Genomic DNA, 15,083 nt, shown 5'->3' on the forward strand with positions numbered 1-15,083 from the left:
TCCTTGGTTTTTACAGTTCACTTCGCAACGTCATACAACATAAAACTCATGTTCACCAGTGGTTTAAACACTACCCAAGGTACAAAGTGAGTTCTAGCACACTGCAGCTCTGGGTCTACTCTAAGAGTGGCGGAAATACATGATTTCATTTCAGTGTTGGCAACAGCATCAAGACTGACACATTGCATCTAGTCTTAACAGCAGGTTCAGGCATTTCATTTAAGATAATACAGGAGGCTGTAGGCCAAGTACTTTGAAGCTCAATGACATCTTGAATTGGATTCAGTATTTGAAATCAGGAGAAAAAGAGAAACTGAAGCTGCTTCCTTGGTTGCAAGAAAAATGTAGGCCATACGAAAACTTAAGAGCAGTGAGCTACCCAATGTCACTGACCCCATCAAGGCCTGTTCATTCTGAACTGGAGTTCTGTTCTCCAGAATACTTACAGGGGTTCCCAGTTTGGTATCCATTTGTAAATGTACTACATTTGTTCTCTATTATTCAGTCCTTAAAGTCACTGTTGGAAAATTTTAACTACCTCAGGAGCCAATACAGATGCCTAGGCAATACTACCCAAGAGAATGACAGTTACCTACATCTTCCTGCTCGCTTTTCCAGTCCCTTGCATGCTACCCTTGCAGCCATGTCATTTAAACTAGATTGTTTCTCCTCAGTCCCCTAGACCCTTCATCAGGATACAGAAAGAACTGTGATAAAATACTATGGAAAAATTTCTAATGGCCCTTACCATCGTTTTGTTATCTTGCAGATGTTTATAAACAAAACATTTATTCTAATTTTTGTGGAAAATAAATTTCATTACTCAGTTTCACATCACTTTTATCACAGAAAACAAATAACAAGATCAAGTACAAAAACCCTTTTGAATTGCATTTAACCTCAATCAATTATCCCAAACAGATGTGAAAGAGTTAACAGCTGAGTTATGCATTAGATCAGTTGGTTCGTCTAAAGTAGATAGAAGAAAGAAGAATTAATTACTTAATTTCTCTTGGCATCAACTTTTGTCACTTTTCCCTCCATATTGGCTACTGGACCAATGCCCTCTTACTGCTCAAGACCATAGGAAAAACATTTTATCATTATCCTTTCACCTCCCATGTTAGTTTAATATTGTTCTATGGCTCAAACACTCCAATCTTCTCCCTACACACTTATGCCATTCTTTCTTACTCATCTTTAATACTATCACCTCAATTCATACAATTTCTTCTCAAATTTCAGATTGTTGGCAATGTACTGATTTAGCCAAAACAGTCTGTTGCTGCGTGTCATTGCAAAAGAAAATAAAAATTACTAACTCAAGTTTATTCCCTAAAAGAAGATAACTTTACTGAATTCCTTCTTCTTAAGACTCTAACATGCTTCCTATGGCTTCTTACCTACAAGTCTTCTGAAATTTTGTTGTTGTCCTTATTTTGCTGTTCTTCTCTATTTTGCTGTTCTTCCTCCTTCACTTCGTAGAAATACTGAATTTTATCAGTTCAAGTTAATCTTTCACAAGCTGCCTCCTTCTTCCATCTTTTTAACAAGCTCCTTCCTCTCTTGTTCAACATTAAATCAAGACAAGCATCCGTATTTATTATCAAGAACTTTCCTGTACATCAATGAATTTCTTGCACAGGAGCGCGTGTCCCATGCACCGTTCTCAAAAGATACCTGTGCAAATAAAATCCTTCATTTATGCCAAATCTCATGTTTGATCGTTTGTTCATTTAGTATGTTTTTAAAACAGAAAATAAGCTTTACCACCCCACCCATTTTTGGTGGGTCTGTCACAATACTGATCTTATCACTCCCTAGACCTCCCCTCATTACCTTCTACACCTAAAAATAAACGTAGGCATCCTTAATATGCTACAACACATTGTCACTTCTTCCCTGACTGTCCTTACTATGCCCTCTCTGATCAACATTCCTGTGGGATACGCCGTTGATGTCATTTTGACTGTAGGAACAATAGTTATTCCTCCATCTGGAATCTAAGCACAGCAAAATACAATGACAAATCCTGTTAATTGCCAAGTCTTAGCCTGTAAACTCAACCAGCTGAAAGTCGAGGTAGGAGGGAAGAAGCAAGGCTAGGTTTTGCTAATGTTTAAGTATTAAATAGAAATAGAGCCCAGAATACTATCACCCTTCTGTCTATACACTATCCTATGGCAATGCTAGAATCAAGACTTTCTATTCAAGGTGACCAAGCACAACTAACTTTGCCCAATTCATTTCCACCTTTGGTTTTGGCCTCACTTAGCAAGCCAATCAAGTAACTGAAGAATAGCAAGTCCATATTTGATGTGAAATTGTATGGCTGGATGACATCATAACTGCTATCTTTTAATTGCCCCTTTAAGCGTCATTATTAGCAAGCTGTAAGTTATTATTAGCAAACTGATAAAACACTAATGGCCAAGTTCTCTCACACAACAGCTTGTCCATTTCTCCAGTTATCACATAACTGATAACTTTTCCTATTTGAGTTATTCCAAAATGGATGATTAAGACCAAGAAGAATCATCCCTCTGCCTATTATTTCAACCTGCTAGATTTTGAGGAAATAACAGCACCTGGCAATCACACATTTTAACCCTGGCCAAGCTTAGAAAGTCAACAAAGATTTTAGCAAACTTCTCAATTTCTTTTTTTGATAACAGAAGATTACATGTGAAGTCCACTGGCTGCTGCACACCGCTTCAACAGCTGTTAAACTCAGGCCAAGTCTGTTAAGCTAGGCTTCCCACTGCTGGATCTGAAATTATTTAAAATTTCCAACCTCAAGAAGTGGATTTTTGCTAAGTTACTTCTTCTTCAAAAGAAAAAAAATAAAAATCTGTTTCTTAAGAAAGATTTTGTCTCTTGTATTTCTTGCTCAGTGCTATTTAATGCTGCTAAACTTTTTTGCTACCTGGTCATAATTACACTGATTCTTTAAATCACACTAAAATTACTTCTACTGGTAATGTGACGAGAGCTGTGGCTTCGTGAACCCAACCTGACTAACTCTATCACTCTTGACCAATACTATTTCTAAATTTGGGGGGGGAGTTCTACTTACAGCCCTGTGGTGCAGGAGAATTCAAACACCTCAGCAACCTTGTCTTGCTATCTGTGAAGGAATCCTAACAGCAAGGAGTATTTAACAAATACACTTGCTAATGCATGGGGTTTTTATATAATATGTATCTCAACTCTAACTATTGCAGAACCAGTCAGGTGTCCAATTATGGGTGTTTAGTATAATTTTAGATGCCCTAAAATATCCAAGACATGCACGGGACTGGCAGATAAGGGTTTGGCCATATGGACTGCACACTTTTGGAGCATCAACTTCAGACCATCTGGGATCACCTACAGCATTTAAGATGGTACTCAGTGCCTCTGTGTGTAAGGCACCATCTCTGTTCCTTTAAGTTTTTCTAAAAATCACTAGTGAGTCAGGGCTCAGGCAAAGGAATACTATCATAATGTGTTTAAGTTAAAACACTGCTCTTTGAAAAGAAATGGTAGTGGAAAAGGGTCATCAAGATGACAGGAACTCAAATACTGGATTCATGAGGGTGTTATTGCTATAACAGTCAGTCTAAATAGTTTTTGGATTTTTAAATCAAGTATTTCTTGACAATATATTTCTTTAATACTGCAGTATCCCCATCTACATGATGGCAGGGCATGAACATAACACAGAGTCAGCACTTAAAACAGATGAGAGCGACAACAGAGGCAGCTGCTAAAATCTAAATCACCCATGCAAAAAGCCTATGATTTATTTCTTCCATACCTCCTTCCCATGGAGACAGCCTGTCTTTTTAGTATCTTATCTATTCATTTCAGACTAAAAAAAACCAAAACAACCCACAAACAAACAAACAAAAAAAACCAAACAACAAGTTTGCATGTCTCCCTGCCTTTGGAAAGTATTTTAAAGAGAAGTCCTTTAAAAAAAAAAAAAAATACAGCCATGAAAACAGTTCTCGGCAGAGGTCTGCTTCCATTAGGTATATAAATATTTCAACCCCAGCAGCACCATCTAATGGAGAGCTTACCAATTTTTCCCCTTCTTTAACATGACAAACATTTTATTTTGGAGGTGTTAACAACTGATACTTTAACACATGGCCTATTTAATACTCTATAAAAACTGATTAGCTACAAGAGAAGCCAAATCATTTCTCCATAGACAACAGACAGTCCCTTTTTTCCCCACAGACATTACATTCACATACAAATTTATTAAGTACAACAGGATGTTTGTTTAACCAGGAGATAAAATTTTAGGAAGATTTTAGTTAGAAACACTTCAAAAAAAAAAAAAAAAAAAAAACAGTAACTGTGAAGCAGCAATGCCAGCTTAAAAACAGCGTCGTGGTTTAACCCCAGCCAGCAACTAAGCACCACGCAGCCGCTCACTCACTCCGCCCCCCCATCCAGTGGGATGGGGAAGAAAATCGGGAAAAGAAGTAAAACTCCTGGGTTGAGATAAGAACGATTTAACGGAACAGAAAAGAAGAAACTAATAATGATAACACTAATAAAATGACAACAGCAATAATGAAAGGATTGGAATGTACAAATGATGCGCAGGGCAATTGCTCACCACCCGCCGACCGACACCCAGCCAGTCCCCGAGCGGTGATTCCCCGCCCCCCACTTCCCAGTTCCTAAACTAGATGGGACGTCCCATGGTATGGAATACATTGTTGGCCAGTTTGGGTCAGGTGCCCTGGCTGGGCATGAGAAGCTGAAAAATCCTTGACTATAGTCTAAACACTACTGAGCAACAACTGAAAACATCAGAGTTATCAACATTCTTCACATACTGAACTCAAGACATAGCACTGTACCAGCTACTAGGAAGACAGTTAACGATATCCCAGCTGAAACCAGGACGTACAGTTACCTTAAGCATGTTAAAACTTTCCCTCTGAAACCAAAACAGAGATGTCAGTACCTCTGAAGTGTAAGGAATATGGACAAACCTGGACCTTAACCATAGCAACAGAAGTCACTACCTACATCTGCTTAAGATGAAGTTAAGCATTCCAAGACATCTTCAGGTTGCACTTCTGCTACAAAACATACTATGGGAGATGGGTAGCAAATTATCGTAAGCATCAGTAAAGCATGTAGCATGATGACTGTTGTCAACTTCCACTATTTATCTCATTAACATTTTCTCATGCAAACAAACATGACAGAGCTTATGTACAAAATGGATGTATAAGAACTAGTATTTCTTCCTCGCTGCATTTTGTCCTCCTTGTTCTTTATATAAATCACAACATTGCAAGTAAGGGTTCAACTACTTTGAACTTTTCCAATTAACTTGACATATGGACACTCTTATTCTGGAATAACTGCCTTTTTATGTATAGCTCAAAGGACTTCCAACATCTGTCTACCCCATCTCATCTCAGAACAGTCAACTATACATTGAGAGTTCATATTTAAAAAAAAAAATACACCAGAAGTCTTAGTAAATAATTCTGAAAAAATACAGCATCATATTTTGACTATATGTACAAACAGCTTGCTTTATACAAACAGGACAATTCCAAGCTTCTTCCTCACTTATTTTGAGACAATGTCCTCAGCAAAAATACACAGAATGCAGTGCGTGGGTATTTATTTGCTTGTCCTAAATCTTTCTTTAAAAAACAAAAAAACAAAAAAACAAAAAAACAAAACCAACCAACCAAAAAAAACCCAAACAAACCCACCACACAACAACAAAGCAAACAAACAAACAAAAAAACACAACTAAAAAAAACCCAAACAAACCAAACACAAAAAAAACCAAAACCCACGCAACCAACCAACCGAGTAAATCCCCCAAAACTCCCTCAAAATCTTGCTGGCCAAAATACTGGAAGTTGCATGTCTAAATAATCCTCTTCAAAATGAAAGTGAAGTTTTCAGGAATTTGTAAGAAAGAAAGAGGAATAAAGGAAATTTATGGTCCCAGGTATTGAAAAATAGCTGGTGAAGTACAACACGCAAATAACAATAAACTTGTTTTATCTTCCTAGAAATTGCCAAGAGCATTCTTCTGCACATGCTCCAAAAAAGTGTCAAAATACCTTGCTATAACAGACACAAAAAACCCTGCCAAACACTATGAGCAACACAACAGCAATATCTACTAGCTAAACTGCAACATAGGATCCATTGGTTTTCCATTACATATTGACACCATGGGTGAGTAGTAAGACATATTTGCTAATCTGAAATATAGCACACCGAGATTCTGTAGACAGAAACATGATTCAACTCCTGGTGGAAAACAAGACAGAAAAGATACTGCTGACTTCAAGTGATAATACATATTATTAACTTCAAATGAAGTTAGCTCAAATCCTTTCTTTTTTGCCACCCAAAATGCTAAGTTTTAGAAGGCAATGAAAATATTACTGCATCAAAGGGTTCTAAAACTGCTACAGAACTGCTAGATTTTGCACATATGCAAATCAGCAGCCTTTACTTATTTAGGTATCCAACTTCCTTCTACTCAAACTGTCGGCCAAATGGTAGCATTTTGAGAACATGTCATTTTACAACCACAAGCACTTTACCTTTGGCACCTACTGAATGTAGAACTGGTATCCTGATCAGATTCAGCCACAACAATAAAAACATTTCCAGGCAAAAGCACAATACTCCTCTCTCAAGGATGTTGTGCTGAACAGAAAAGAGGACAGTAAAAAGGATGGAATGAGAGAGCAAGTGTAGATTTAAAGACATGTGTACTTCAGACAACAGTAGGGTACATTTTAGACTATCTTTAGTGACCTGGAAGAGAAGAGTCTGTTAATTCACGTGGAGTGGGAGGTGGGGTGGAGAGGGAATCAAAGAAGCAGGTAGCTACAGAGAGGTCAAAGAAAAGTGGATTTGCAGATAAAAATTATTAGCCAGGTGTGAAAGTAAGTACAAGCCTAGAAACAAGTATTTCAAGAGAAAAGTGATGTAAATTGAAGTAGAGGGGAAAATGCAGTCACTTTGCTCAAGTGCAAGGATGAAACCACCTTGGAATAAAAGTCATCCCTTAACAACTTTAAAATTACAAGAGATCTGACTGAAAGCAGTTCAAATTAAGCCACTTCTAAGAATCAGAGGAACAAGCTTGAGAAATTAAGACCATTTATACCGTTTGGCCAAACAACTTAAGATGGAAGAGAAGTCCATCATGGACAAAAGCATTCCATTAGTAGCTGAAGAGCCTAAAATGCAGAAAGAGGAGTCACTTGGGATGGTTTAAAGGAGATTAAAACAAGAACAAGTTGAATGAAAATTGTAAGGCTATACTTCCAATGCAAAATCAAGACTTACATCTGCAAGTCATTAAGTTAGAAGCGACAACATGCAAGGCAACAACATACTTTCAGAAGGTTCCTCTCTGTAGAAAGACAGAGAGAGGGCATAGTCAAACTGGTACAGTACACAAGATCGCCATTATAAGACCTCTAATAATTGTTCTCATTATCTCCCTCTCTCAAGTACATGGATGAGCTTACAAAACAAAATCCATTTACATTGCCAAAGTTTGGTTTATGAACTTAAAATAACTTAGAAAGTTATTTTAGGCACATTTATCATGTAAGCTGGTTCCATAGAATAAGAAAACGTTACTTTTCTCGAACATCCAAAGCAGAAAGTTGGGAACAAGTACAAGCACCAGAACAGCTACCACTGACAAATTCTGTCATGCACACTCAGCTTCATACAGCACTGCACGTTTGCTGTACGCAACAAGGGAAGAGTGTGAAGCAAATACTGTTTCCTGTCCCACGATGCTGACAGTGCAGAATGGTACAATGCTGTAGAGGAGACAGAACAGGATGCCTCTACATGGCACTTGCAATTCATTTCATTTATCAACAGATGACGCTTATACCACCCTGCTGGGTCTCAGCACCTCATCATTTTTTGTGTCCTCAGATTGCAGGAAAGCTCCACTATTCCCACTTTATTACAGACCAGGAAAATGGTCTGTATATGGAGCCAGAAGCCAGACACACATAAGCCACTAGCTGCATCAAAGTTATTCTTAGAACTTCCAGTCGGCTACCACCTAACCCAAGCAGCACCCAAGTATCAGTACTCTTCTTCCCCAGCACATCTTCTATGCTTAAGGAAACATCTGTCTTGACAAGGTTGATCACCTCAGCAAGCATTTCAACATCAAGTTCAAATGCACCAGAAAACAATAAATGAAACAGCAGTGGAAGAAGCATGAACAGATTATGTATCTTTCCTCATCCTGGTAATTGTCCTAACTGCTTGACTGAGACACCATGCTTCCTCTTGCTCTGTTTCTCAGGCACACTGAGTTTTGATTATTCCTGGCATAGCAGAAGAGTTACAAGAGAAGGAAGTGACACTACTCTTAACTGGCCTGTGGCTTGATGATGAGAATACTCCCCAGGGAAGTAGGAAACTTGGATTGGAATCCCCCTTCTGCCCTTGGGACTCAGGCATGATGTCACATCACTCCACACTGCAACATCAAAGCCCCTTGTCAGTTTGGCCCTAACTGAATGACTTACAGTACACACATCTACAGGAACAACAACAACAAAAAAAAACCCAACAGCCTCCAGGTCTCCTAGATTTCACACTGGTATCTTCAATGGACCATCTTCTCTTTCTTGATAGATGTCAAAGCTTGCAGGAATGAAGTGGCAGCCAGGAAGGCAATTCTTATCCTACAGTAGCATCTGCAACATGCTTTTCAAGACAGACCAAATCAAAATAACTCTTTTTGCTAGACGCCCAAGAAAGCTGTAAAGACCCATGGCATTTCAAGCTTGTCTTGAGTGGGAATATCTTACTTTATTTACAAAAATATGTTTTTCATATTAATGCAAAAACCACAAAGTTAGACAAAAGTTCAGTATTACTCTAAATGTTAAATTTTTCTAATTATGAGCTTCCATACAGTCATCATTAAAGCATGTAAAATAGAAGTTTCATGACTTCTTTCACTAACATTTTTGACTGAAGCATTCGCTACATATACCGTATGTGAAAGGATATTATGCACTTCAGAGCATTTAAACTATACTACAGAATTATTAGCAATTCTTATCATTGTAAATAATCTACAGAATGTTTCCACTATACATCAGAGAAATCTATTTCATAAATGATCATTTTATGATACTATAGAAAATAATACTGGAACTATGAAGCATTCCAACTTAAACCATTCCTGCTATGTCCATTGCAATTCTAATGTCTGCAACTTGCAAAAATTCAGTCTTGACGTCAAAGTACACAACACCCCAATTTTCAGTACAAGGAGGGAGCCAGCGATGGAGGCTGTCACACATGTCCAACAACACAAATGTGTTGAGACTTCATTTCCCATGCTGCCCTTGACTAGATGAACTGCAGAACCTGGAATTCTACTAAAGTCACACTTTACACATGCAGAGCAAAGCAGCAGGGAAGAACAACAGCATGGAAATCAAAAGCTTAACATTTCTGGGGAGGTGGAGAGGACTAGTGACCTACAAGTTGTTGTATATAATTTTAGAGACAGTCGCCCTGTTAACCTAGTTACAAAGTCAACAGTCAGTAGCAACTGAACTCACAGTGGCAATGATACTTTGCTGTCAGTGCTCCAGTAGAAAAGATCTCCAGGAAGAAAACACCCTCAAAGACTCTCTCTCTCTCTCTCAATTCCCAATACTGAATAATCTTTTGCCTTATTTTCTCCATAAGTTCTAAGATCTTTCTACTGTATACATTCCTTACTCATTCTCTAGAGGCTTTTTTGTCTTTATTTCCTTTTCTCTTCTTTCCCATTAGAAGAAGAGGAGCACCTCTTCCTACTTTGCAGACACCTCATGATCTTTCATTGTAAGTTGCCACCCCTTTCTTTCCAATTCTCTAGTCCTTTCTCTTTCTACCTTAAAATAAAGGCATAGAAAAAATGAAATGTGTTTGTGATTTGTCAAAACAAACACATACTGGCTTTAAACTATTCATTTATGAGGGTAGGGGCTTCCAGCAGGCAGAGCTGGGAGACCAGTTACACTCTCTTTGCCAGCCCTTCACTGCTGTTTCTATGTCACCACTTTACCACCACAGGTTAAAAGTATAAGATAAAACCTAGCATGACTACAGCACTACCTCTTGTGCTACAATCACACCTTTATTCTGTTGCACAAAAATACAGAACTCTCCCTCCCTTGGCTTCTTTCCCCCATACCACATCTTGAAATCTCCAATTTCACTCTCTCGTACCACTTTTGGTGTTCCTGAGCCATACGCCAAAAATGCCAGGAGGTTTCAAATACAAGCATCACATTCAGAAAGTACCCACCCACAGGCATAAAAAAAAAATAAATAAAAGTTAAGCCTTGGCAATTCTTTAAAGGAACTGTGCACAAGAGCACAGACATCTGAAACCAACGTGTAATGAGCAGTCTTCAGACATTATAAGATTCGGCACCTTCAGTTAAGAAACACTATTATAATAAAAAAACTAATGAAATCCAGTTATTGCATCATCTAACATATCAGAGATCAAAACGTGTTATTCCTGCAATATCTATTCATACAAAGCCAGTTTAAGATATTGGAGTAGATTTAAGTCATTCCTATTTTTAAACTGCCTTTCCATCTGCAGAACTCTGATCATCTACTTATCAACGTATTTATGTTCCAGTGGTTTAATAACAGAAGTTAAAAATTAAGATTTCTGGCTTTTCACATTTTTAGCATTGCCATACCTACTAACAGAACAGCTGGACTTCAGTATTGGAAAAAAAACATGTTCCTCTTATCTCACTTAAACTTTTCATTATGGCCAAGAACAACATAAAGATCTAAAATACAATGAGATCTTGAAATCGTTTACAAGACAAACTCTATTAGCATGGACTGGTAAGACTTCATAAAGAATTTTTTGTCACTGATGCTAACTACTGTCATCTTACACAGTTTTCCAAGATACCAACAGTAAATATGCTTACAGGATGATCAAATTCTCTGAATCCATACAAGAATGGCTTCTCAAAATTGGTATCATCAAACTTAATTGCAGAAGGACTTCAGGAAAGCCTAAAGACTGAGTCATTTAGCACCCTCTTTTGATTAGAATTAATTTGCTTTGCTACTGAACGCACTTTACCTTTCTATATTCTAGGTCCAGCTATTATTGGAAGCTTCTCATCAAGTCATATTTCAGTAAAACACCTACCATTTTCATGTTGGAACAAAGCAACTTTTATAACCTCACAGTGCCGTCTGCTTGCAATGCCCAAAGTCATGAAACATCAATGTTTCCGTTATCAAGCTTTATGACAAGGGGTTTCCCAGTTCAGCCATAAAAAAACCTCCGATTCAGTCAAAATGTTCAGTATTTCTCACCTTAAAACAAAACCCCTCTCCCTAATCACAATTAATAACATTTACATCTACGTTAATCCATACATGGTGTGTATGGATTGCCATTTATAGACACTTTTAGCCAAATGGCTCATTTTAAAGAGCAACATACAGTATATGCTATGATCTCTTAGTTCTAACTCTTAACAATCAGTGTAGCCTTTAAATCCAGGCTTCCCTGCAAGTCAGTAGCTGTTTTAAATACAGATTTTTACAAAGTATTCCAAATTACACTATTTTATTTGCCTAAGCTAAATACCACTAGTACACCTTCACATCATACACTAAACTCCTTTTCAGTCTATGAATGCAAGTTCAGAGTAGTGCTCAATAATGCTATGCGCATTCTACAGGACAAGCCTGCAAGGAAAAATACACAGTTCTACTGAAGAAATAAAAAACGCACGAATTACAATATACAAGGCTCGGTTAGGTCTCAACAAGCTAGAGAAGTCACCGACCCAAGGAGACTGCAAATTTCAAATTGTATCATTGGAACTTCCCACAATTTACTACTACAGAAACAGAAAAAGATGAAAAACGTCCTAAAGCATGGTAAAGATCCACACAGAGGTGCACATACAGTGTTTCACGTCACAGACGAGCTCAGATCGGCAGAACATGAGATCATGCCTCTCAGCATTAATACCGTTTCTCTTGTTTTTCCGCAGAAAATTCATATCTTAGACAGTTCAAGACACAAATAAATCAAGATGTAAATGCCTTACCTTCCTATTTTACAAGCCACTGCAGTTCTCAAATTATGAGTCAGTCATAGGTTCATCTGCAGAGGAATGACTCAGTATAAACTTTTAAACACTCGTTATTTTTTCTAACCTACAACACGGTAGTTAATTTAACGTATTAAAACGCGGTGTCGCGAATCAGCGCCTAAAATGAATGGCGTGAAAACAAAACACTTTTCTTTCCGCTCACGCCAGGCAGACGGGCTTATAGCGCAGGGCCGTCGTCGGCAGGCAGACTTTATACAAATATAACTCCTTCCGCACCGATTAGGGCCAGCTCCGTACCAACGGCACCCGGATTTTCCCCGGCGGCGGCGGCCGCCCAAGTCCCCATCGCACGGGAGCCGAGCGGCCGCCGGCGCAGGCACCGCCACGGCGGCGCAGAGCCGCGCCGCGCCGAGCCGAGCCGAGGAGCCGGAGCCGCCGCAGAGGGCAGCCTCGGGAGAGGCGCAAAGTTGCGGGGGGCCCCGCGCTCGGCTCCCAGCCGCGGCGGCTGCCGGCAGTGCCCCTTTAAAGGCCGTCGGCCCGCCCCCAGCACTGCATATGGAGGGAGCCAGGAGCGGAGCGAGGCTTCTGCATTCAAACGACACATCAAACGCCGCAAGCGCCGCCGCGCCGCCCGCTGCCGCACGGCTCCGCTCCGGCCTGCCGGCCGGCCTCCCCTCTCCTCTCCTCCCCTCCCCGACACGCACACACACACACACCGCGGGGCGGAGGGGGGAGAAAGCAAGAGGAGAGGGGGGAGGGAGGAGGGGAGGCAGGAATAAGTAAGTGAAAAGGGGGCACCTGCAAAGCCCTGGAGTGCGAGCGCGTCCGGGCAGGCAGAGTCCACGCCGCCCCCGCCGGGGGCTGATCTGTCCCCGGGCACCAGCCGCCGCCAAGGTCCCGGCAACAGGCTGCGGGTGAAGCGCGCTCGGCCCCTGCCTGGTAGCAGATGCCTCGTATCAGCGCCGCGCCGCCACCTTGCCCCCCGCCGGCTCCGCGGGAGCACCCCCACCCGCCCAGCTCTCGCCGCCCGCGCGGCCCCGTCCCTCTGCCCAGGGAGCCCGTGTGGGCAAGCGAGCCCGGCCGGTGCCGGAGCCCCGAGCGGGAGCCGCCGCCGCCGCCACGGCGGCGGTGAAGCGCCCCCCCCCGCTGCCCCCCCCCCCGCCTTCGCCGCCTCACCGCGCCGCTCCCCGGGGCGCGCCGAGCCCCGCGGGCGCCCTACCTGCGAGCGTGTGAGGGGAGCGGGGCGGCGGGCGGCAGCTGGAGCCCGGCGAAGGCGACCGCCAGCCCGACGGAAAGTCCCTGCCGCTCTGCGCCGTCTCCCCCCGCCCCGCACTTCCTCTCCCGCCCGCTCAGGCTGGAAATCCCCGGCGAAGCCCGCTGCTCTCCCGGCTCCTCCTCACACACCGAGGGGCGGGCCCGGCCGAGCCGCTCAGCGCGCAGGCGGCAACCGGGGGCCGGGCCTGCCCTGCCCGCCTGCCCCAGCTGCACCTGATGCCGCCGTTACCCCCTCCCCCCCCCCCGCCGCCGCCGCCGCCGCCGCCGCCGCGGGCACGACCCGGGGTGAAGGGGCCCCCGCGCTCCCCGCCCGGCAGACGGAGCCCGTCCCGCCCGGCGCCTGCCCGGCCCTCCGCAAGCGGCGAAGGGGGCGCGGGGTGGGCTGTGAGGAGACGGCGCGTCCCGCTCGGGGCGGGGGGTGGTGCCGGGGTAGCCGTGCCGAGGCTCGCCCCGCCGCTGCGGGGGCTCGGCCTGAGGGCGGGCGTTGCTGCGCCGGCCCGGCCGTTTGGGCACTGGGGGAAGGGCGGGAGCGCTGAGGAAGAGAAGGGCGCGGGGGTTGGCGGCGGGACGCGGGGCGCCGGGAGAGAGGGATCGGCGCGGCCGAGAGCCGCTTGCTTTTCCCCTCTCCGCCCCGAGGGGGGTGCGAGCAACCCCGCACAAAGGGTCGCCTCGAACACAATAGCCTTTATTTCCAATAATAATAATAAAAAAATGCCACGGGGAAAAAGGGGAGGGAGGAAAAACCGCGGCGGGGGGAGGGAGAGGAGGGGGAGAAGAGTCTGGAAAAGATCGGAAAAGAGCAGCGAGCCAGAGCCGTTCCCCCCCCCCCGCCCCGGAGAGGCCGATCGCCTCAGGGAGGCCCGGGCCGGCCGCAGGCGGGGAGCAGCCCAGCGTAGGTGGCCCGGACCGTGGGTGGCAACCCCGAGTCACCGGCCGGCGGGGCGGGGGGTGTGTTCCCTTCCCCGGTGTCCCGGAGGTGCGAGAGGCACCCGTCCCCCCTCCACAGAGGGCTCTCCCGGCGGCGGGGGAAGGGGGGCGACGCTGACGCCCCACAGGACCGGGTTAAATAGATGCCTGCAGCGGGCTCCGCTGGTATCGCGGCATGTCGTGATTCACAGGGCAGATGCTCGGCCGGTACCGGCGGCCTCCCTTTTACGCGGGGCAGCGTTCTGCGGCTTGTCATCTCCCCGCGGCCTCACCGGGCTGCTGGGGGGGGGGGGGGGGGGGCGGCTCTGGCGCAGAAGCGGTGCGGGGGGCTCGGCCGGAGCCGGGGGGGGGGGGGCTCGGCCGGAGCCGGGGGGGCTCGGCCGGAGCTGTCGGCAGCGCGGGCCGGGGTCGGTTGGAGGAATTGCCGCACAGGGGCCTTCGGAGCTGCGGGAGCCGCGGTGGGGCTGGTAGGTCAGGGAGCCGGCAGAGCCGGAGCTGTAAGGAATGTGCGGAGCTGAACACGGAGAAATGTGTGGTGTTTGGCTAATTTCAGTGGGATGAGGTCACCATCCTTTTTGGACGTTGTTTATCGAGGGATCACTAGGGAGGAACAGTTGGATGCGTGATCCTGAACGGACAAGCTTTGCGTCATAGTTGCCGCTTACAGCATCTCCCCGCGTCCCGAAATCCATCCTGACCCTCTTCGGTCTTCATCCCCGGAACTCTGTAACGCCC

At 44.3% G+C, this 15,083-nt stretch overlaps 1 protein-coding gene across 14 annotated transcripts in view; it reads right to left on the minus strand.

Annotated features, from left to right (window-relative positions):
* Nucleotides 1-13,500, minus strand: part of TRAF3 (TNF receptor associated factor 3) — a 75,096-nt gene extending 61,596 nt beyond the window's left edge. For 6 of the 14 annotated variants that reach the window (XM_069783401.1, XM_069783398.1, XM_069783399.1 and 3 more), the window contains exons 1-3: nucleotides 13,366-13,500; nucleotides 12,945-13,082; nucleotides 12,141-12,196 (exon numbers count right to left, since the gene is read on the minus strand). The gene's annotated coding sequence lies outside the window, so the exon portion shown is untranslated. The remainder of the gene's footprint in view (nucleotides 1-12,140; nucleotides 12,197-12,944; nucleotides 13,083-13,365) is intronic. The other 8 variants (XM_069783402.1, XM_069783400.1, XM_069783408.1 and 5 more) reach the window with 5 other exon arrangements.
* Nucleotides 13,501-15,083: the final 1,583 nt, after the last annotated feature.

Source organism: Haliaeetus albicilla, chromosome 5, assembly GCF_947461875.1.
Source record: "Haliaeetus albicilla chromosome 5, bHalAlb1.1, whole genome shotgun sequence".
Classification (NCBI taxonomy): domain Eukaryota; kingdom Metazoa; phylum Chordata; class Aves; order Accipitriformes; family Accipitridae; genus Haliaeetus; species Haliaeetus albicilla.